The following is a 23,540-nucleotide window of genomic DNA, read 5'->3' as shown; positions in this document are numbered from 1 at the left end:
AGATGAAGAGGAATTTCTTTAGCCAGGGGGTGATGAATCTGTGGAATTCATTGCCACAAATGACTGTGGAGAATAACGAATAAACTCTTCTCGAACTCCCACCCAGGTACCAGCATTGATTTTAACCAACATTTCCAAGGCAAACTCTGCCATCTTCATCAGGGATGATGCCTAGGAATGTCTAGTCCGGTGGTATATATACCTCCCCCCCCCCCCCCCCGCCATTGCCAGTACCTCCTGATTGGTTAGTCCTCATCCAATCGGGTTTCCACTATCCCACCTTTTTTACAATCAAAATCCAGTTCTTATTTACCGCAGGACATATTATGTCATTATTTTTACCAGTGACAACAATTCTTACATTACTCTAGAGCAGGGGTTCCCAACCCGGCATCTACGGTTAATGATAGGTGTTCATGGCTTTAAAAAGGTTGAGAACCCCTGCTCTGGAGTCTGCATATCAAATTGCTTAATTAGCTATGGAGACTTTTGGATGGCTGCTGTCGTGAATATGTCATATATGCCATAGAACTTCAAGTATACCTTACATCTTTCTATTAGTACTTGTGCTGCTGCTTTTGGCTCCTCGTCTTCGTCTTCACTGAATGAAAATAAATGATATCATATAAAATTTAGAACATAATAAAATCAGCATGTCTGTTACAATTATAATTTAGATCAATAAAATTTCATTTTGCTTTTCATATACTTTAGAACCAAAAATAATGAATCTGCTACTGTTCAAAGAATCATTCTTTATTTAAGAAGTGAAATCAATCATATTCAGCTCGGCATTATTTTAATATTCTTTTCCCGAAGCAACACCCAAAAATGCATCCAGAATCATTTTTGTATTTACCAGTTTTCCACAAAAAAAACCTTCATTCCGGGCCAGCTAATTTATTCTGAAAGCTGTATCTTAATATTTTAACCTTAGTGCAACAACTGTCCTTTTGTGGTTTTCGTTCAATAATTGATAATGAATGGCTATGAAGTTTTCAAAATTGTCTTATAATGAATTACATAACAATATCAGAGATTTTAGACAATAACCTTTTATACTTTATGCTTTATAATTTATTGTCGCCAAACAATTGATACCAGAGCGTACAGTCACCACAGCCATATTTGATTCTGTTCTTCGTGCTCCCTGGAGTACAAATCGATAGTAAATATTAAAAATTTAAATTATAAATCATAAATAGAAAATAGAAAAGGGAAAGTAAGATAGTGCAAAAAAAATCGAGAGGCAGGTCCGGATATTTGGAGGGTATGGCCCAGATCTGGGTCAGGATCCGTTCAGCAGTCTTATCACAGTTGGAAAGAAGCTGTTCCCAAATCTGGCTGTATGAGTCTTCAAGCTCCTGAGCCTTCGTCCAGAGGGAAGAGGGACGAAAAGTGTGTTGGCTGGGTGGATCGTGTCCTTGATTATCCTGGCAGCAATGCTCCAACAGCGTGCAGTGTAAAGTAAGTCCAAGAATGGAAACAACAGGAATTCTGCAGATGCTGGAAATTCAAGCAACATACATCAAAGTTGCTGGTGAACGCAGCAGGCCAAGCAGCATCTATTGGAAGAGGTACAGTCGACGTTTCAGGCCGAGACCCTTCGTCAAGAATGGAAGATTGGTTTGTGTGATGTGCTGGGCTGTGTTCACGATCTTCTGTAGCTTCTTCCAGTCTTGGACAGGAACAACTTCCATACCAGGTTGTGATGCACCCCAGAAGAATGCTTTCTACAGTGCATCTATAAAAATTAGTGAGGGTTTTAGGGGACAGGCCAAATTTCCTTAGCTTCCTCAGGAAGTAAAGGTGCTGGTGGGTCTTCTTGGCAGTAGACTCTGCTTGGTTGGATCAAGTAGACATTTTATGAATACAACCAAAAACAAATGCAGTTTTTCCTTAATTTCCAGTTCATACAGTTTATTCCAGAAATTCTTCAAAGCACTACTTTGAACTCAAACTGACAAGGAAGTTGAGAAGTACACTCTGTTGCCACTTTATTAGGTACACATGTACAGCTGCTCGTTAATGCAAATATCTAATCAGCCAATTATGAGGCAGCAACACAATGCATAAAAGCATGCAGACATGGTCAAGAGGTTCAGTTGATTTTCAGACCAAACATCAGGATGGGGAAGAAATGTAATCTAAGTGACTTTGACCATGGAATGGTGTTTGGTGCCAGACAGGGTGGTTTGAGTATCTCAATAACTGCTGATCTCCTGGGTTTTTCACATGCTCTAGTGTTTACAGAGAATGGCATAAAAACATAAAACATCTAGTGAGCGGCAGTTCCGTGAGTAAAAATGGCTTGTTGCTGCGAGAGATCAGAGGAGAATGGCCACACAGGTTCAAGATGACAGGAAGGTGACAATAACTCAAATAAACATGCATTACAACAGTTGTGTGCAGAAGAGCACCTCGGATCTAACACAATCAAGGAACATGTGATGGCTACCTGTAAAGCAGCTTTCCCCCATTGAACAAAATCATGCACAGACATTTTCCATTAGGGGAATAACCCCTGAGGAGAACATCATAGAAACATAGAAACATAGAAAATAGGTGCAGGAGTAGGCCCCATTCGGCCCTTCGAGCCTGCACCGCCATTTATTATGATCATGGCTGATCATCCAACTCAGAACCCCGCCCCAGTCTTCCCTCCATACCCCCTGACCCCCGTAGCCACAAGGGCCATATCTAACTCCCTCTTAAATATAGCCAATAAACTGGCCTCAACTGTTTCCTGTGGCAGAGAATTCCACAGATTCACCACTCTCTGTGTGAAGAAGTTTTTCCTAATCTCGGTCCTAAAAGGCTTCCCCTCTATCCTCAAACTGTGGCCCCTCGTTCTGGACTTCCCCAACATCAGGAACGATCTTCCTGCATCCAGCCTGTCCAATCCCTTTAGGATCTTATACGTTTCAATCAGATCCCCCCTCAATCTTCTAAATTCCAACGAGTACAAGCCCAGTTCATCCAGTCTTTCTTCATATGAAAGTCCTGCCATCCCAGGAATCAATCTGGTGAACCTTCTTTGTACTCCCTCTAAGGCAAGGATGTCTTTCCTCAAATTAGGGGACCAAAACTGCACACAATACTCCAGGTGTGGTCTCAGCAAGGCCTTGTACAACTACAGTAGTACTCCCTGATCCTGTACTCGAATCCTCTCGCTATAAATGCCAGCATACCATTCGCCTTTTTCACCGCCTGCTGTACCTGCATGCCCACTTTCAATGACTGGTGTATAATGACACCCAGGTCTCGTTGCACCTCCCCTTTTCCTAATCGGCCACCATTCAGATAATAATCTGTTTTCCTATTTTTGCCACCAAAGTGGATAACTTCACATTTATCCACATTAAATTGCATCTGCCATGAATTTGCCCACTCACCCAACCTATCCAAGTCACCCTGCATCCTCTTAGCATCCTCCTCACAGCTAACACTGCCACCCAGCTTCATGTCATCCGCAAACTTGGAGATGCTGCATTTAATTCCCTCATCCAAGTCATTAATATATATTGTAAACAACTGAGGTCCCAGCACTGAGCCTTGCGGTACCCCACTAGTCACCGCCTGCCATTCTGAAAAGGTCCTGTTTATTCCCACTCTTTGCTTCTTGTCTGCTAACCAATTCTCCACCCACACCAATACCTTACCCCCAATACCGTGTGCTTTAAGTTTGCACACTAATCTCCTGTGTGGGACCTTGTCAAAAGCCTTTTGAAAATCCAAATATACCACATCCACTGGTTCTCCCCTATCCACTCTACTAGTTACATCCTCAAAAAATTCTATGAGATTCGTCAGACATGATTTTCCTTTCACAAATCCATGCTGACTTTGTCCGATCATTTCACCGCTTTCCAAATGTGGTGTTATTACATCCTTGATAATTGACTCCAGCAGTTTCCCCACCACCGACGTTAGGCTAACCGGTCTATAATTCCCCGGTTTCTCTCTCCCTCCTTTTTTAAAAAGTGGAGTTACATTAGCCACCCTCCAATCCTCAGGAACTAGTCCAGAATCTAACGAGTTTTGAAAAATTATCACTAATGTATCCACTATTTCTTGGGCTACTTCCTTAAGCACTCTAGGATGCAGACCATCTGGCCCTGGGGATTTATCTGCTTTCAATCCCTTCAATTTACCTAACACCACTTCCCTACTAACATGTATTTCGCTCAGTTCCTCCATCTCACTGGACCCTCTGTCCCCTACTATTTCTGGAAGATTATTTATGTCCTCCTTAGTGAAGACAGAACCAAAGTAATTATTCAATTGGTCTGCCATGTTCTTGCTCCCCATAATCAATTCACCTGTTTCTGTCTGCAGGGGACCTACATTTGTCTTTACCAGTCTTTTCCTTTTTACATATCTATAAAAGCCTTTACAGTCCATTTTTATGTTCCCTGCCAGTTTTCTCTCATAATCTTTTTCCCCTTCCTAGTTAATCCCTTTGTCCTCCTCTGCTGAACTCTGAATTTCTCCCAGTCCTCAGGTGAGCCACTTTCTCTGGCTAATTTGTATGCTTCTTCTTTGGAATTGATACTATCCCTAATTTCTCTTGTCAGCCACGGGTGCACTACCTTCCTTGATTTATTCTTTTGCCAAACTGGGATGAACAATTGTTGTAGTTCATCCATGCAACCTTTAAATGCTTGCCATTGCATATCCACCGTCAATCCTTTAAGTGTCATTTGCCAGTCTATCTTAGCTAATTCACGTCTCATACCTTCAAAGTTACCCTTCTTTAAGTTCAGAACCTTTGTTTCTGAATTAACTATGTCACTCTCCATCTTAATGAAGAATTCCACCATATTATGGTCACTCTTACCCAAGGGGCCTCTCACGACAAGATCGCTAATTAACCTTTCCTCATTGCTCAAAACCCAGTCCAGAATAACCTGCTCTCTAGTTGGTTCCTCGACATGTTGGTTCAAATAACCATCCCGCATACATTCCAAGAAATCCTCTTCCTCAGCACCTTTACCAATTTGGTTCACCCGATCTACATGTAGATTGAAGTCACCCATTATAACTGCCGTTCCCTTATTGCACACATTTCTAAATTCCTGTTTAATACCATCGCCGACCTCACTACTACTGTTAGGTGGCCTGTACACAACTCCCAGCAGTGCCTTCTGCCCCTTAGTGTTACGCAGCTCTACCCATATCGACTCCACGTCTTCCCGGCTTATGTCCTTCCTTTCTATTGCGTTAATCTCTTCTTTAAGCAACGCCACCCCACCTCCCCTTCCTTCATGTCTATCCCTCCGGAATATTGAATATCCCTGAACGATGAGCTCCCATCCCTGGTCACCCTGGAGCCATGTCTCTGTGATCCCAACTATATCATAATCATTAATAACAATCTGCACTTTCAATTCATCCACCTTATTACGAATGCTCCTTGCATTGACACACAAAGCCTTCAGGCTCTCTTTTACAACTCTCTTAGCCCTTATACAATTATGTTGAAAAGTGGCCCTTTTTGATGCTTGCCCTGGATTTGTCGGCCTGCCACTTTTACTTTTCTCCTTAGTACTTTTTGCTTCTACCCTCACTTTACACCCCTCTGTCTCTCTGCACTGGTTCCCATCCCCCTGTTGTGAACTAACCTCCTCACGCCTAGCCTCTTTAATTTGATTCCCACCCCCCAACCATTCTAGTTTAAAGTCACCTCAGTAGCCCCCGCTAATCTCCCTGCCAGGATATTGGTCCCCCTAGGATTCAAGTGTAACCCGTCCTTTTTGTACAGGTCACGCCTGCGCCAAAAGAGGTCCCAATGATCCAAAAACTTGAATCTCTGCCCCCTGCTCCAATCCCTCAGCCACGCATTTATCCTCCACCTCATCGCATTCCTACTCTCACTGTCGCGTGGCACAGGCAGTAATCCTGAGATTACTACCTTTGCGGTCCTTTTTCTCAACTCCCTTCCTAGCTCCCTATATTCTCCTTTCAGGACCTCATCCCTTTTCCTACCTATGTCATTGGTATCTATATGTACTATGACCTCTGGCTCCTCACCCTCCCACTTCAGGATATCTTGGACAACTTCAGAAATATCCCAGACCCTGGCACCAGGGAGGCAAACTACCATCCGGGTCTCTGGACTGCGTCCACAGAATCGCCTATCTGACCCCCTTACTATTGACTATACTCAACATGAGTGATGCACTCAGGGAGCAGTTGTGCAACGATTTTACTCAGTGAGTTCTTATGACCTGAAAAGCTCCAACTGACGTGATGAAAGCTGCAGCTAGGACAATAAAATGGAATTATTTAGACATTTGAAAAGGAAACTGTTTGTAATGTTGTGGGAAAAGGCAAAGGCTTTACTTTAATTTATGCCTATTTGGGAGATCTGGGGATTCTGGCAAATCCAGCACTTTTTTTGCACCTCTCTAAATCCATCCTGGAGGTCACGACTCAACAACTTCATGAACTGCTGACGTACTGGTAAATGTACTCACTCTCATGGGTTTGTTGAGGAGGAAGTTGCATGGTTTAAACCCAGCAACCTCAAAGAAACAGCACTTTACCTCCTGGTCAGGATAAGTGCAATTTGGAGGGTAGGCTGCCGGTGCTGATCTTTCCTTGTACCTGTTGCTGTTGTCATTCCTGGAGGTAGAAGTTTCAGATTTGGTAGGTGCTGTAGTGGCCTAATTGAGAACGTGGTGGATAGGATACTAATAAAGCAGGAAGCTTGGCCTTAGATGGTGACGAACTTTTTGACTGTTGTTGAAGCTGCACCCAAACAGGCAAGTGGAAAGTATATCAGCTGGGCAACTCTTTCAAAAAGTCAACAGAGTCACAACTGGCTGAGAGGACTTCGTTTGTGTCCGACATTGCCATAGTTTAGAAAATAGTTCTTGTGAATAGGTATCGCAGCAGAGCCCAGTCAAGGGCGGTGCCATGGCACCATGAGTAGAGCCACTGCTTTATGGCTTCAAAAACTTGGCTTCAATCCTGTCTGATGCACACACACACACACACACACACAATTCTGGAGGAACTCAGCAGTTCAGGCAGTAAGTATAGAGAGGAATAAATAGTCAATGTTTCAGACCAAGACCCGAAAGATTGACTGCTTATTCCCAGTATTCAGTGCTGCCTGGCCTGCTGAATTCTTCCAGCATTTTGTGTGCATTACTCTGGACTCCCAGCATCTACAGAAATCTCTAGTGTTTCTGTCTTCAATCCTGACCATTGGTCTGTGTGAAGTGTGGACACTCTCACTGACAACATGGTTTCCTTCAGGCACCCCAGTTTCTTCCCACATCCTAAAAATTGGTCGCTGAATTGTCCATGGTAAGTTGCCTCTGGGGTGTGGATGAATGTTGCAACTGAGTTGGCGGGGGAGATAGGTAATGGTTCTGTAAGGAGAATAAAATGGGTTTGGTTTAGGGTTAGTTGGAAATGAGTGTTTGATGACTGATGCAAACTTGATGGTCCGAAGGACATGTTTCCATACTGTATTTCTCTTTGACTTTGTGAGGAGAACATACCCAATACCTCCTTCAGTCCTGATGAAGGGTCTCAGCCCAAAACATCGACTGCTTATTTGTCTCCATTTTTGCTACCTGATCTCCTGTGTTCCTCCAGCATTTTGTGCATTCCTTCCTCACTCTGTAGTCAAAATCAAATAAGGAGACCAACACCAATGCCATTAGGAGAATATAAGGACAGGTTGGGAACAACGCAGACAGAGCTAACAATGAAGCTCTAGTCTGATGAAGCTGATTGAAAATATAGGTTAAAAACTAAAATTTTAATCCAACAGGAGACAACTAATCCCACATCTAGCAGGTCAGATTGAAGTTCAGCTGTCCTGTTGCATCATGTCAAGAATCACGGTGGAAAACTAAAGAGCTGAACAGAGGAGAAGGTTCGAGGGTCTGCCTCACTCTCAGTGAAGGAGGCTCAACATATGAGTGCAAATGGCATGGCTGAAATATTTGCTGACATGTTCAGCCAGAAGTGTTAAGTGGACAATCCGCGCCAAATTCTTCCTGAGGTCCTTCCCCACAGAGAAGCCGGTTCATATCACTCCACTTGAAATAAAGAAATAGCTGAGACAACTGGACAGAACTTGAGCTGTAGGACCAAACTATATCCCAGCTGTAGTACTGAATTCTTGGACTGCCCCTCTAGCCAAGCTGTTCCAGTACAATTCAACGTTAACCTCTACCCAGCATGCTTAATCAACAAAAAAAAGGCAAATCTAAATCCACAAATTACCAACCGTTCTTCACTGAGACACCAGCAGTGTGAAAGTGTCATTGATGGTATTATCAAGTGGCCTTCTCCAGCAATTGTCACCTTGTCGTGGTGCAGAGTCTTGTGACTTTCTGAGACCCCAAGAGCGAGCCGCCTGGAGCCTAGCTCCTTGTAGGGTCACCTGTTGTGGTAAGATCATCGATGGCGATAGGGTCAACCAAGACCTCTATGGTGGAGCTGAAAGCAAAGGACGACACATCACAATGACAGTGAATGTGAGGAAGGCTGCAGCACTGAAAGGTCCCCAGTCATCTGGCACCCCATGTGACTGGACCCTGACCCTGAACCGTGTGGCGGCTGCCCGTGGAGCAGCTTCACCACAGTAAACAAAGTCACGCACGGGTGTTCTCCATGAAGGAAATAATTCCATAGTCGACTTGAGTCATACTCGATTTGAGTGATCACACTACAAATATTATCAAGTAGCAAATGCCTACTTATAATCTGCTCACCCATGACCAGCCAGAGTTTTATAAAGGCTTGCCCCAGAATTATTTATGGTCTTGGTCCAAACACAGACTAAAGAGCTCAGTTCCAGAGGTGATGTGATATCAAGGTGTATATTTAAATTACATTTATTATCAAAGTAAGTATGCAGTATACAACCCTGAGATTATCTTCTCCACAGACAGCCACAAAAGAAAGAAAACCATGGAACCTGTTCAAAGAAAAACATCAACACCACCCACAAGCAAAAAAAACACAAATCACTCAAACATCAACAGGCACATCAAGCCCCCACCCCCCATATACACAAAAAAATGCAATGGCAACGTGAAAGAACAAGCAAAAGCACAGAATATAAAACACAAAAGCCAAGAGTCCATATTCAATTCAGCTCAGTGTTCATTATCTGCAGGCTGCTCTGATTCAAAGCCCCAAAAATTGCAACCAAAAAAGGAGCAACCATAAACCAGAAAACACATCATGATATCCAATCCATCAAGTACATTGATTAAACCTGGCTCCAGCAACATCCACTGACCCAACGTGGCATTAAGGCACTTTGGTAAAACTGCAGAAAAAAGGCATCAAGAAGAAATCATTTCAATGGTGGGATCATACTGCACAAAGGAAGGCAGCATTAGCTTACCTATGCAACATCACACTTCACTGAACAAGTTCCTTGGGCCTATGTCCTAGAACCAGCCACTGTCAACTGCTGCTCTTCCTTCCACAACAATATCAGAAGCAGAGACATTCACTATTGATGACACAGTGACTATTTTCATTCATAACTTGTCAGAAAATAAATATGTTTGTGTCTGCCTGCAGTTAGACAAACATGATCTGTTAAGTGGTAACTTTTGCTCCACACAACTTTTGCTGCACAAAGGTTCCAGTTAATAGCTCTCTCTAGCAAGGCATTATTCAAGAATAGAGCGTCACTGTCTAAACTCTCTCCAAAGTTTTGCTGACACATCCAGGTGAGTGCACAGGGAGATAGCGTACTCGACCACTGCTACTCTCGTTTCTGCAACACTTACAAAGTGTTCCTTCACCTCCCTCCCATTTGGAAAATCAGACCACTCCTCCATTTTTCTGCTGCCAAAGTACAGGCAGAAACTGAAACATGAGGTGGCCATAGTTAAAACCATCCACTGTTCAGGTACCTAAAAAGACCAAGGTAACCTGCCTGAACGACTGGCGTCCTGTCGCACTCACCTCAATAATAAGCAAATGCTTTGAGTGACTGGTAAAGGACTACATCTGCAGCTTGCTACCACCCACACTGGACCCCCTACAATTTGCCTAGTGACACAACCAATTGACAGATGATGCAATAGCCACAGCTCTACACACGGTCCTTACACATCCAGAGAAGAGGTATGTTTATGTGAGAATACTGTTCTTAGACTACAGTTCAGCATTCAACACCATAATTCCTTCCAGGCTCCACAAGAAGCTCAGAAACCTCGGCCTTCACCCTGCCTTGTGCAGCTGGATCTTGGACTTCCTGTCAGATCACCGGCAGGTGGTAAGAGTGGGCTCCCTCAACTCTTCCCCTCTGACCCTCAACACAGGTGTCCCTCAGGGCTGTGTACCAAGCCCCCTCCTTTACTCTCTGTATACCCACGACTGTATCACCACCCACAGCTCCAATATGCTAATTAAATTTACTGATGACACTACACTGATTGGTCTAATATCAAATAATAATGAGGCAGATTACAGAGAGGAAGTCATCACCCTGACACAGTGGTGTCAATAAAACAACCTCTCCCTCAATGTCGCAAAAGCAAAAAACAAATGTCGCAAAGGTTGTGGCTACAGGAGGAATGGAGACAGGCTAGCCGCTATTGACATCAATGGATCTGGGGTTGAGAGGGTGAACAGCTTTACATTCCTCGGCATAAACATCACCAAGGATCTCACGTGGGCTGTACATACCGGCTGTGTGGTGAAAAAGGCACAACAGTGCCTCTTTTACCTCAGACAGTTAAAGAAGTTTGGTATGGGTCCCCAAATCCTAAAGACTTTCTACAGGGACACAATTGAGAGCATCCTGACCAGCTGCATCACTGCCTGGTATGGAAACTGTACTTCCCTCAATCACAGGACTCTGCAGAGAGTGGTGCGGACAGCCCAGCGCATCTGTAGTTGTGAACTTCCCACTATTCAGAACATTTGAAAAGACAGGTGTGTAAAAGGGGCCCGAAGGATCATTGGGGACCCAAGTCACCCCAACCACAATCTGTTCCAACAGCTACTATCCAGGGAACAGTACCGCAGCATAAAAGCCAGGACCAACAGACTCCGGGACAGCTTCTTCCACCAGGGCATCAGACTGATTGATTCATGCGGATACAACTGTATTTCTATGTAATATTGGCTGTCCTGTTGTACATACTATTTATTATAAATTACTATTAATTGCATATTGCACATTTAGATGGAGATGTAATGTGAAGATTTTTACTCCTCCTGTAGGTGAAGGATGTAAGTAATAAAGTCAATTCAATTGACATTCCAATGGTGTGAATGTCATCAGATTCCCCCACCATCAACATCCTGGGGATTCCCATTGACCAGAATTTTAACTGGAGCAGCCATACAAACACAATAGCGAAAAGAGCAGGACAGAGGCTGGATGTCCTGTAGATAATTCATCTCCTGACTAAAGCGTAACCAACAATATAAGGCACAAATCAGTAGTTTAATCAAACACTTTCTACTTACCTGGGTAACTACACCTGGAACATTATTCAAGCAACTCCATATCATCCAAGACTAAAACGGCCTACTTGATTAGAATGCTAGCCATCACCCTAAACAGTCATTTTCCCACCAACCACCACTCACTCATAAATAGCAACCATGACCCTTGTGGTGCCCTGCAAATGGCAAGGAAAACACAATTTGTGTAGTTTGATTTGGGGATGGTGGAGTAGGAGTGGAGCTGTAGGATAGAAATCTTTTCTCTGGCCCCATCAAGCAATGAACCAGAACCAGGAGAGCATAGCAATCTTGTTTCATATTATGAAAATATCAGCCCCTTGTCTTAAATAATCTCATTCCCACCGGAAATGGGCCCAATCCCTGCTTGAATATACATCCACTGCAAGCCTGCAGGCTGATCAACTCCTCCAACCATTAAGCACCCCAACACACTCTCCGCCATCACTGCCTTATCATTTCCTGTCAAAGTCACCTATGTACAGATCCTCCTGTACATAACATCACTTTATGAAAATAATCAGTCTATGTATTGTATGTAAGCTACTCTTATTTATATTTATTGTATTTTTTACTGTGTTCTTTATGCCTACTGTAACCAGGTGACTGTTGAATTTTTTATTATTAAAGTGCACTTACATATTCACCTTGATAATGATAAAATAGCTGCCTGTGTCTTTAAGAGAAAGACATCTTACATGGGTCGATTAGAACGAAAGGTTGTAATGTTCTTTCTTCATTGTTTCATGACCGAATGTGAATGTAACGGAGGAATGTGATGTGTTACTCTCTGTTCACGTGGTGTGAGCGAAGAGAACTCGTTTCAGGATCTAGCCTATATAAGTTTGGAAGTTAAGCACGTGTGTGCAAATGTGAGTATATCATTTAGTTAAGATGAGATTAATTTATTCTTTTTTTTGATGATGTGTATAAGGTACAGGGTTGGTGGTATTCTAGCGTTGTTGGTATTGCTTTTTTTAGAATTGCCACTACCGTTTTGGTTTTGTATATTTTGTTTTAGTTATTTTCATACTACATACATAACTAGGGTGTGGTCCGAGATTGTAACAGCGGAAACTGTGTATTTTAAATACATTTCATCATTTTTATTTTCATACCCTATTTCTGCAATAAAACATCTAATACAGATAAAGGAATTAAAGGCCAGGAACAGTATTTGTTGTTCTGCGTTTGTAGTTTTCCCCAAGCTACAAAATTACTGGGCTTTATTATTTATTTTTCATACCAAATTGGATCTAGGGTACCAATCGTTTTGTTCTCCATAACACTTGTGTATTAATGAATGACGATAACCAGTCTTGAGCATCATCCTTGTTCCATAACGTTGGTGTTTGCTGCAAAATACAGAGTCATTGGTATAGCATCGAACCTAGCTTTACCCTTGTATTGTCAGTAATTGTGTAAGGGTTAGGCATAGTCTCAGCATCCGTTGTCAGTGCTGTGAACAATGCAGTCCAGAGGGCTTCCCAAGCGCTGATTAAGAAAAAATATTCATTACCACAATACAAAATACATATTAGAAGGCAGATAATCAAATTTAGCATTATCAAAGTTGAAAGTACATTTATTGTCGAAGTATATATAGCATCTATTATATCGCCTTGAGATTCATCTCCTTGCAGGTAGCTACGAAACAAAGAAACTCAGTAGAACCCATTAAGAAGAAAAGACTGGCAAACTATGTTCAAAAAGAAGAAGAAATCATGAAAACAATAGAACATTTGCAAATAACATTCAGAAGTAAGGTTCACGAAATTGAGCTTACAGCCACAACGCCAGTCAGAGCTGACCCAGGAGCCCATCCATTGTAGTCGCAGCCTTAGTTCAGTGCAGAAGTAAGTAAACCTTGCCAAGCAGCGAGCTGAACGTGGCCCATCCCTAAACTTGATAATTTCGGAAATTTAAATGAGGAACTCTGACCCTATAGCTTTATAAACCATCGACCTTGCAGACATCTAATGACAGAAGCGACGAAGCTGTTCCTAAATCATTGAGTGTGGGTCTTCTGGATCCTGCTCCTTCTCCCTGATGGTTGTACCGTGAAAGCGTGACCTTCACGGTGAGGTTCCTCGGTGATGGATGCTGCCTTCTTAAGGCATTATCTTTTGATGTTCTTGATGGTGAAGAGGGTTATGCTGTGATAGAGCAGGCTGAGTCTAAACCCTGTGCACATTGGAGGATCCATATTAGGCTGTGATGCAACCACCCAGAAGGCATTCCACCATACATCTATAGAAACTTGTAAGCGTGTTCAAAGTAAATTTATTACTGAAGTACGTTTATGTCACCATACACTACTATGAGATTCGTTTTCTTGCAGACAATTAAAAAAAATGGAATTTCTGAAAAACTAAAAATAACAAAGACTGACAAACAATGAAAAGAAGATAAATTGCTTAAATAATAAAAAAGTAAATATGTGATACTGAATTGTAGAGTCCTTGGAAGAATATCAATAGGTTGTAGAGTCAGTTCAAGGTTGAGGTGAGTGAAGATATCCATGTCTTTGACATACCAAACCTACCGAAACTCCAAGCAAAGTTAGAGCCTTATACTGATGGAAGAGACAATTTCATTTTATTTTCTTTTACCAGAGATAAGCAGATGGTGTGATTGCAAAGGTCTGCACAGATTGCAGCCATCTCCATGGCAGAGGATGCCCTTGACTGCATTCAAGCTGCTTCACTAGAACATGCTGTGAACTCTCCTATTTTAATGAAACAAGAGGGAATCAGCTTCCTCAGTGTGCGGCAGATGTTCAACCACAGGCAACACATTATCCAGGTGAATGCCCATTGTTGTGGAAAAAGAAGTATTTCCTTCCTTTTGTACCAGTGGTTTGTACTACTTACGTTTAACTCTTAGTAAATCAAAGATTAGATATGAGCAACAATCCCATCCCTGGTCCTCACTGGGGCTTTTCCCTCATGATGAATTTACAGTATATTACTTAGAAATGCACCACAGTAACGGGCTGCTCAAACTCAACTGTGAACTAATTCCACAACCTATCGATTTTATTTCAAAGACCCTATAACTCCATGTTCTCGGTGTTATTTACTTATTTGTTTGACTATTTAATTATCATTTGTCTTTTTGTGTTTGTGCAGATTGTCTTTTGCACGTTGGTTGTTTGTCAATCTTTTTGTGTGCAGCTTTTCATTGATTCTGTTGTATTTCTTTGATTTTCTTGCAGGCATTCACAGTAAAACAATCTCAGGGTAGTATATGGTGACATATACATATGTACTTTGATAATAAATTTAATTTGAACTTTGAAACTTGAACAAGCCAATTACACCCATGTGACTAGTTAACCTACTTACCTGTATGCCTTTGGAATAAGGGAGGAAACTGGAGCACCCAGAGAATGTTCCCAACTCCTTACACACAGCAGCAGGAATTGAACCCGGGTTACTGGTGCAGTAATGGTATTACGCTAGCCAGTGTGCTACTGTGCCCCCCTCCCCCATGTACAGCAATTAGCTGACACGTTGCAGCATTTCCGAAGAAACTCCCTTGTTCTGTCATCATAACATGGACAGCCCCTCCACCTCTACCTGTCCACTCTCTGACTACATTCCAAAATGTGTAGGTGGACAACCCTCCCAATATCAATGTTTCTAAAGTGGAGCCAGTGGTGATTTCAAACAGCACCCTACTATTCGCATCTTAGATTCCTAGGAGGGTCTTGGAGATAGGAATGCTATGCAGGACCATGTACTGACCACAAAAAGCATTACCATTGGATTCCTGTAAAAACTCTATTTCATGTCCAATTCCTCCATCTCCATCGTAATTGCTCTGAAGACAGGGTTTTCCACTTAGATGTTTCTGGCATGTCTTCCATTTTCCTGAATCAGAGCTTTCTCTCATTTATTTCCTGCACCCAGCCCCTCTCTTCCTGGACAGGATAAGGATCAGTTTCACCAGGGTCTCACCATCCCCTTCAGCAGACTCTGAATTGAATGCATCAGCTTCCACAATACCTGCCCGTTTCCAAATGCTTTCACCTACACAAACATCTTTGACCACCACTCCATCCTTTCAGCATTTGATAAGGATGCTTGCCTTAATGACTCCATGATCAGCACTTCCATCCCCACCAACCTCACTGGTACGCAGCACTTATCCTCGCATCTCATTATTTCCCACCATCTAGAACCCAAGATAAGTCCATATGTTCCATTCTACCACATATCATTTTCATTCTCCATCCTACACCCATAAGTCTGTGGCCATCTACGCTCTTATGATTAGATCTTATGGTAACCTTAAGCAAAATTTCTTCTTCTGTCTGCAGCCTTCTGTAGTCAAAGCTGAATTCTGCAGCCTTAAGCAATTTGGTGTCTCAATCTGTATCAGAACTGTCTGTTTCCGTTCTAAAGATTAAGGAATAAAGGTTAAAGATCGAAGAGTAAAGATTAGCTTCATTTGTCACATGCACATCAAAACACAGAGTGAAATGTGTCATCTGTGTCAGCAAGGATTGTGCTTAGTAGCTCGCTGCTACATATTCAACATCAACATAGCGTGCCCATAGCTCACTAACCCTAACTGTACGGTTTGGAATGTGGGAGGAAACTGGAGAACCGAGGCAGTCATGCGGAGACTGTACGGACTCTTTAAAGTGGCAGCAATTGGATCTCAGTGTGACAGCTGGCACTGTAAAGTGTTACCCTAACCACTGCGCTACCATGTCACTCTAAGACATCTGATTTGGCTCAGACTTTCCCTCTTTGGTAACACATCCCACAACCCTGCTATTCACAATACCCATTACATATTCCGCATTATCACCCACTGATTGCTCAGTTCATCCATTTGACAAGAGGACTTAAACAAATTACCCTGATGGCAAATTTGGCCTCAACGAAATACAGATGATCTTTTTATCCTATCTATCCCCTCACTTTTTTTGAATCAGGATTAGATATTGGCAGGCAAGTACTCATGTCAGGTATAAAAGTCCATCTTTAAACTGTTGAAAATTGTGGGCATCCTTTGTTAGTGCCAGAACATGTGATACTTGTGGGCTACCTCCAGCTCATCATTAGGTTGTGTTGGTTGTTAAAATAACCAACACAATTTTCACTGTATGTTTTGATGTACGTGTGATAAATAAATGATTCTGAATCTGAAAGTGTACCAGTGGCATTAAAAGCTGGAAAATATGGTATTTTCTTCTGTTATAGAGTCATATTAAAGTGCAGCACAGAAACAGACCCTTTGGCCCATCTAGTCCATGTTGAAACCATTTAAGTTGCCTATTCCCATCAACCTGCACAGGGACCATAGCCCTCTATACAGCTGTAATCCATGTACCTGTACAAATTTATCTTAAAAGTTGAAATCGAGCTTGCATGCACTGCTTGTCTTGGCTGCTTCTTCCACACTCTCACAACCCTCTGAGTGAAGAAGTTTCCCCTCATGTTCTCCTTAAATGTTTCACCTTATACCCTTAACCTGTGATCTCTAGTTGTAGTCCGACCCAACCCCAGTGAGAAGTACATACAATTAGATGGAAATATCTATCAGGAAAGAACCAGACCAGCTAAACAATTTAGTCTGTCCTTACACAAGCCAGGATGCCTATATGGGTAAATGTATTTCTCCTTACATTGCTTATTAGCTAGTGTAACCTGTGGGGATAAGCATTCATGAATAAGGAGTCCATTACCTTCTGCCTTATTCTCAGTTTCTCCATATAACTGACCTTGTGAAGGACAAGTATATATAAATACAACACAGACTTGTGCTCTGTCCTCCTGTGCAAACACTTCCAGAAAAATTGCGCCAGAGAGTCAGTGGAATAATGGATCCATCAATCTGTTATCTCTGGATCATGTTTAAATCCATTTGCAAAAAGTGACCCCATTGGTTTTCAAAAAGGGCTCGTATGGAAGTGTTCAATCTGCAGTCTATTAAGCAAAACTCCTCAGTTTAAAAAACAACCAAACATAAAGACTATTTTAGCAAATCTTGTGCAAAAATCCATAATGATGGCTGGTGTAGGAAATCTAATTATTATATCACGGGAGAAGATTTTTTTTCCAGATTGGTGTCAAAGTAAATTGTTAATGCAGCTTCGCAGAATTTTATTTCAATTAATCAGTTCTAAACCTTGAGGTAAAAATGTTAACTGGCAAGTGGCTCAGTGCAGGAATTTGGGCCAACAGAAAACCTTACCATCTTCAGAACCAGATTATATTTGAGATAATCACATTTTAAAGTGCAGAGAAGGGAGAAAGGGGCAGAAAAAACAGTGGGACCATCTGTGTTAAGGAGGAAGATGGGGCAGATTTGACAATGCCCTGAAGTGGTTGTGCATCAACCCCTGTTCCCAAGGTGTAGGTGCTGGCAAGTGTGGTGACACTTTTGAGCTAGTCACATCACATCCTTCAAGGAGCAGAGCAGTGTAATCAGCAGGCTCAAATGTGCACTCTTATGCCTTCCCGATCACTGCGGTTATGTTAAATCTGATTCTGAAGTAGCTGCACTTGTTGATGGGGGATAAAGAAGGCTTTTTCAATGCTTGTCTTTATTAATCAAGGAAATGAGTTCATGAATCAAGAAGTTTATATTTCAGCTTTATAAAACTGGTTAGGCCGTATCCAGAGTATTACATTTATTTTTGGATCTCCCCATTACAGGAAGCACGTGGAGGCTTTGTAGATGATACAGATTATCTACAAAGATACTAATCTATAGATTAGTGGCACGTGCTATATGGAGAGATTCGACAAACTTGGGTTGTCTTCTCTGGAGTGTCGAACGCTGAGAGGAGACCTGATAGAAGTTTATAACATTTTGAGAGGCATGGATAGAGTAGGTATCTGTTAATATTTTGCCCAGAGTCAAAATGTCTATTATCAGAGAGCACAAGTTTAAGGTGAAAAGGAGGAAGTTCATGGAAGATGTGTAGGATGATGTTTTTATACAGGGAGTGGTGGATGCCTAGAATGTGCTGCAAGTGGTCATGGTGGTAATGACGTTGAAGGCACTTAAAGACACCAGACTGGCACATGTGGTAAATGGGGTGTCCAGGGAGGGGATAGCACCTCTGGTGAATGAGCTTGCAATGTCCATACAAGGGCAGCTCGTTCATCCGTGGTTCCCACCGGACACTCAGCTCTCACCTGTGGCTCCAAGTAGTTGTTTGCATGAAACACTAGTCACACCCCAGTACACCCATACTGTTTTTTTAAATCTCCATATCAAAGAAATAATATACTTGCATTGGAGACAACGCAGAAAAAAAATGTTTAGGTTGTTACCTGGGCTGGAGGGGTTGACCTTTGATGAAAATTTGAGTGATTGGTCTCCTGTTCATTGGAGTGTCAAATAATAAGAGGAAATTTTATTATGATAAACAAGATTCTAGGAGATATGAACAAAATCGATTCTGGAGATGTTTCCTCCAAATGTGGATGAAGTGCCTCGCCTGAAATATCAACTTTTTATTCCTCACTGTGGTTGCTGCCGGACCTGCTAAGTTCCTCCAGCATTTTGTGCATGTTACTCTGGATGTCCAGCATCTTGTGTTTGTGAAATGAAATATTTTGTGTTTTGCATGCAACTGGGTTCCACAGTAACATCAATCCAATGATTCCTCAGTGCCCTGTTATAAATTAATTCCAAAACTGCCTGGAAAACAATGGGATGACAATTTCATAACACATTGAACACAGATGAAATCTTCCTCCATTGTACACCAATTTAAGAGTGAAAAATTAATTAGTAGCTGAAAACATCAATGTTTTGTAAACTGCCTGAAGCATGGTACTGTTGGATTTGTATAATAAGTCCTCTCGGGAAGGTAACCACAAAAGGAAAGAATTTCAAAATTTTTGTTTGAAAGGAGAGGATCAAGCACATGAAAGCTTTATCATCAAAGAACTACTTTCATATTTAGCTGTCTCACTGAGACTAATTGATATTCTTCACTTGTAAGCATCTACTTTTTTGATCTATAGCCCTTGGATAATGGAATATCTGATTCCAGGTTTAGAATACTACAGCGATAGCCCCATCCAAGCTCACTGCACATGTATTATTGATGGGGGAAGCTGTGAATCAGTGGGTATCATAAACCTTTGTGTTTCTTTTAAGTTACACACATCAGTGATGTCAACCCATCCAGCATGACATTCCTGCACAGGATTGGAGAAGTGCTGCTTCGTTGGAGGTGCCATATAACAAATAACTTATTAAATCAACATCTTGTGTGCCCCTCAACTATGTAACGATACTAATGCACTATTTCAGGCAGGGCTTAAGATGTGCCTTATGTGTCACATGTACTTTGAAACACATGGCTTGCATCAAATCAAATCAGCGAGGATTATGCTGGGCTGCCCACAAGTGTTAGCATGTTTCCGATGCCAACATGACATGCTAGAAACTCACGAACCCTAACTACTCCTTTGGAATGTGGGAGGAAACTGGAACACTTGGAGGAAACACACGTGGTCATGGGAAAATGTATTTATGTTCTCCTTACAGGCAGAAACAGGATCCCGATCGGTGAAAGCTGGCATTGTAAAGTAGTCCATATGAAGGGTCTTGGCCTAAAATGTCATCTGTTTATTCCTTTTCATTAATGCTGCCTGACCTGCTGACTTGTTCTCGCATTTTAGCATGATTCCGGGAATGAGAGGGTTAACATATGAGAAACGTTTGTCCGCTCTTGTACTGTATTCCTTGGAGTTTAGAAGAATGAGGGGAGACCTCACAGAAACATTTCGAATGTTGAAAGGCATAGACAGAGTGGATGTGGCAAAGTTGTTTCCCGTTATGGGGGAGTCTAGTACAAGAGGGCATGACTTAAGGATTGAAGGGCGCCCATTCAGAACAGAAATGCGAAGAAATTTTTTTAGTCAGAGGGTGGTGAATCTATGGAATTTGTTGCCACAGGCGGCGATGGAGGCCAAGTCATTGGGTGTATTTAAGGCAGAGATTGATAGGTATCTGAGTAGCCAGGGCATCAAAGGTTATGGTGAGAAGGCGGGGGAGTGGGACCAAATGGAAGAATGGATCAGCTCATGATAAAATGGCGGAGCAGACTCGATGGGCCGAATGGCTGCCTTCTGCTCCTTTGTCTTATGGTCTTATGGTCTTTATATGTGTTACTCGGTGAAGCAATTGTAATGGGCTGAGTTGGTCAGACCCAAACAATTCGGGTGTCCACGAGATGTGGTAGTAAGTGTACAAGTATAACAAAGTAACTTAAGGCTAATTTATTGTCATAAAACAGAAAGCACAAATAAACAACACAGAATGCCACAAAAATTTCCACAGATATTTCAGGGCTCTCAATTCTTAGTCACCACTTGATTGTCGCTGTTGTCCGGGAATCTCTGAATTCGGACTCGCTCATGAAGCCACCTCTGGGTCCGAGGCACTGGTTGTGAAGTCCAACAAACCCAGGGAAGGTCCCCCAGTACATATGAATATCATAAGCACAGAGGGACATACAGAGACAGATAAATTCTTTGATCTTTTGTTCTCATGCCTTTCTTTCATTCAAACAATACATGGGCTCATTAACATATTGGTCACCATACCCTTATAAATCAATTAGACACTCTAATGGGTCACTTCTTATCCATCAATCTGCCACTGGTTTGGACCTAACATTCTGACATACAAAACAATATTAATGTTACATAAGCGATAAGCCTGAACCCAAAAAGGAATCCATCAATTTAGCTCTCAAAGGGAACAACAGATATTTAGTCATTGGCAGACTTTTTCATGTTAATGATGCCTGAGACTAAGAAAGAATCCAGCTGCAGACATTAATAGAACAACAGTATATACCTTGTACAGACACACTAAATGCTGTAAGGTTACAAAGAGTTAAATTGTCATTTTGAACAGTTCAGACATTCATTCAACGTTTTACAAAATGTAATATAACACAGCAATTTATTCCCACTATGCTACTGTGCTGCCCTTAGGGAATTATGGTTAATATTTCTCCTCCTATAAGCACCATTGAAACAAATTATCTGATCTGTATTTAATCTCGTCTTGGTGACTTATTGTGTGAAATTGCTTCCTGCATTAGAATAGTGACTAAACTTAAAAACAAAACTGATGCAAAGCATTGAGTAACATTCAGAACTTTTGAAAGTCTCTGTAGGTGGGGTGGCATGGTAGCGTAGTGATAAGCCTTGCACTATGACAGCGCCAGCAACATGGGTTCCACATCATCACAGGGAGAACTTGCAAACTCTACAACGACAGCATCTTGGGTTCAGATGTGAAGCTGGGTCACTTCACTAGATGTGCCACATTTTTCTGTACAATATGGCAGAGGAATTGAGAGAAGAGGATCCAGGCTAAAAATGGTTGAAGTGATTGACATCCATTTTGAGAATATGAAGAGAGGGGTACATGGAGCTCGGAGACAGAGTTTACTGTGGCCACAGAGGATTTGTACAATATGGATGAGGCTCCCAAATTCATTGTGCTGGAACATCCTGGAAACATCCCACTGTCCAGACGATGCTAATTGGCCCTGGCAACTTGGATTTCTTTTACCAAGGACAGATGTTTTAACCATCTGCATCTGATGGGTGTCTCACGAGCAAGTAACAAGTGAGACTGCAATTAAAGGCTTTGAACAGTCTTAATGACTGGTAAAATGGAAGTGTCCTGACAAAAGCCTGTGGTGGGATCAGTAACAAGATCAAGGATCAACTTTATTCACCATATACGTTTACATATATTAGGAATTTGGAATTTGTTGTGGTGTGTTAGCGTAACATGCAACAAAAACAACATTCAACAATTTTAAAGAATAAAGAATTATATGGAAATAAAGAATTATGTACTGTATTAAATACTAGCAGGTTATTTACAATGTAAGCAGCATTATAAAAAGTTTAAAGCTTCTGCAGTGCAGTGACAGGGGTAATAAATAGAGGGGGTTGGGGGGGAAACCGCTTCTATTTTACATGATGGTCGATTAGATTAACTGCCTTGGGGTAGAAACTTTTAAGATGGCCCTAATAGCCTTATAGCCTTTTCCAGAAGGGAGCTGTTGGGAAAGGTATTTTGCAGGTTGGGTAGTGTTCTTACCACATTCAGAATGACTACAATACTTCAGTTTAGTAGTTAATCTAAATAGTAGCAATACCGTTCTCTGTTTTAGGAGTATTCTGCATATATATGTTAATATACTTTAAGGAACTTTGATAATCCAGCATCTGCTTGCTTGGGACTTCTGGTAGTTCCATACCTGACTCACATGTTTGCCTGGAGCATGAGTTGTAATTAGCAGTGTAGGGAAGGAGTGCAGTCAGAGCTGGAGCTTTCTATGATCCTGGAGCTGGGATTGGGGTCTGTAACATTGGGATCAGAAACATGGAGTGGCTTGTAGCCAGAGTCAGGATTTAGAGAACTTGAGTATGTCCATAGCCCTTAAACTCACCAGATTCGCTAATTATTACAACAGTGTGCAATATGTATACAGCACTAATTTATAAAAGTATATGTTGATATGAGTGGGAGTAACATCCTATAGTCCATAAAAGCTGCTCGTCTGGCACTGTCAAAGTCCCTAGGGTGTGGGTTGTCTGAGTCCTATTGTAACTTGCTTCCATCAAGATGAATCTTCAATATTTCACATACAATAAATTATTTTATATACGTTCCTTGGCTTTTGTGATGAAATTTGTAAATCCTTAAAACTATGGAACAAAGAATCCTTTACTACTCTGTTCCTATGAACCAGAAAACTGTATGCAGCCTATGTGGTTTTCTCATGGAGACATGAGATAGCAGATGTTAGATCCTGGAAGGAAAAAACAACAAGATGCTAGAGGAACTTGGTGGGTCAGGCAGAATCTCTGGAGGAAAATGGACAATCAATGATTTGGTTCAAAACTTGTAAAAGACCCTATCATTTCCATCGCCGCCGGCAGCCCATTCCATGCATTCACCACTCTCTGCATAAAATCTTACCCCTGACATCTCTCTCTGCACCTACTTCCGAACACCTTAAAACTGTACCCTCTCATGCTAGCCATTTCAGCGCTGTGAAAAAG

Source organism: Mobula hypostoma, chromosome 1, assembly GCF_963921235.1.
Source record: "Mobula hypostoma chromosome 1, sMobHyp1.1, whole genome shotgun sequence".
NCBI classification, from domain to species: Eukaryota; Metazoa; Chordata; class Chondrichthyes; order Myliobatiformes; family Myliobatidae; genus Mobula; species Mobula hypostoma.
The sequence above is the reverse complement of the archived record's forward strand: the minus strand, read 5'-3'. Positions refer to the sequence as shown.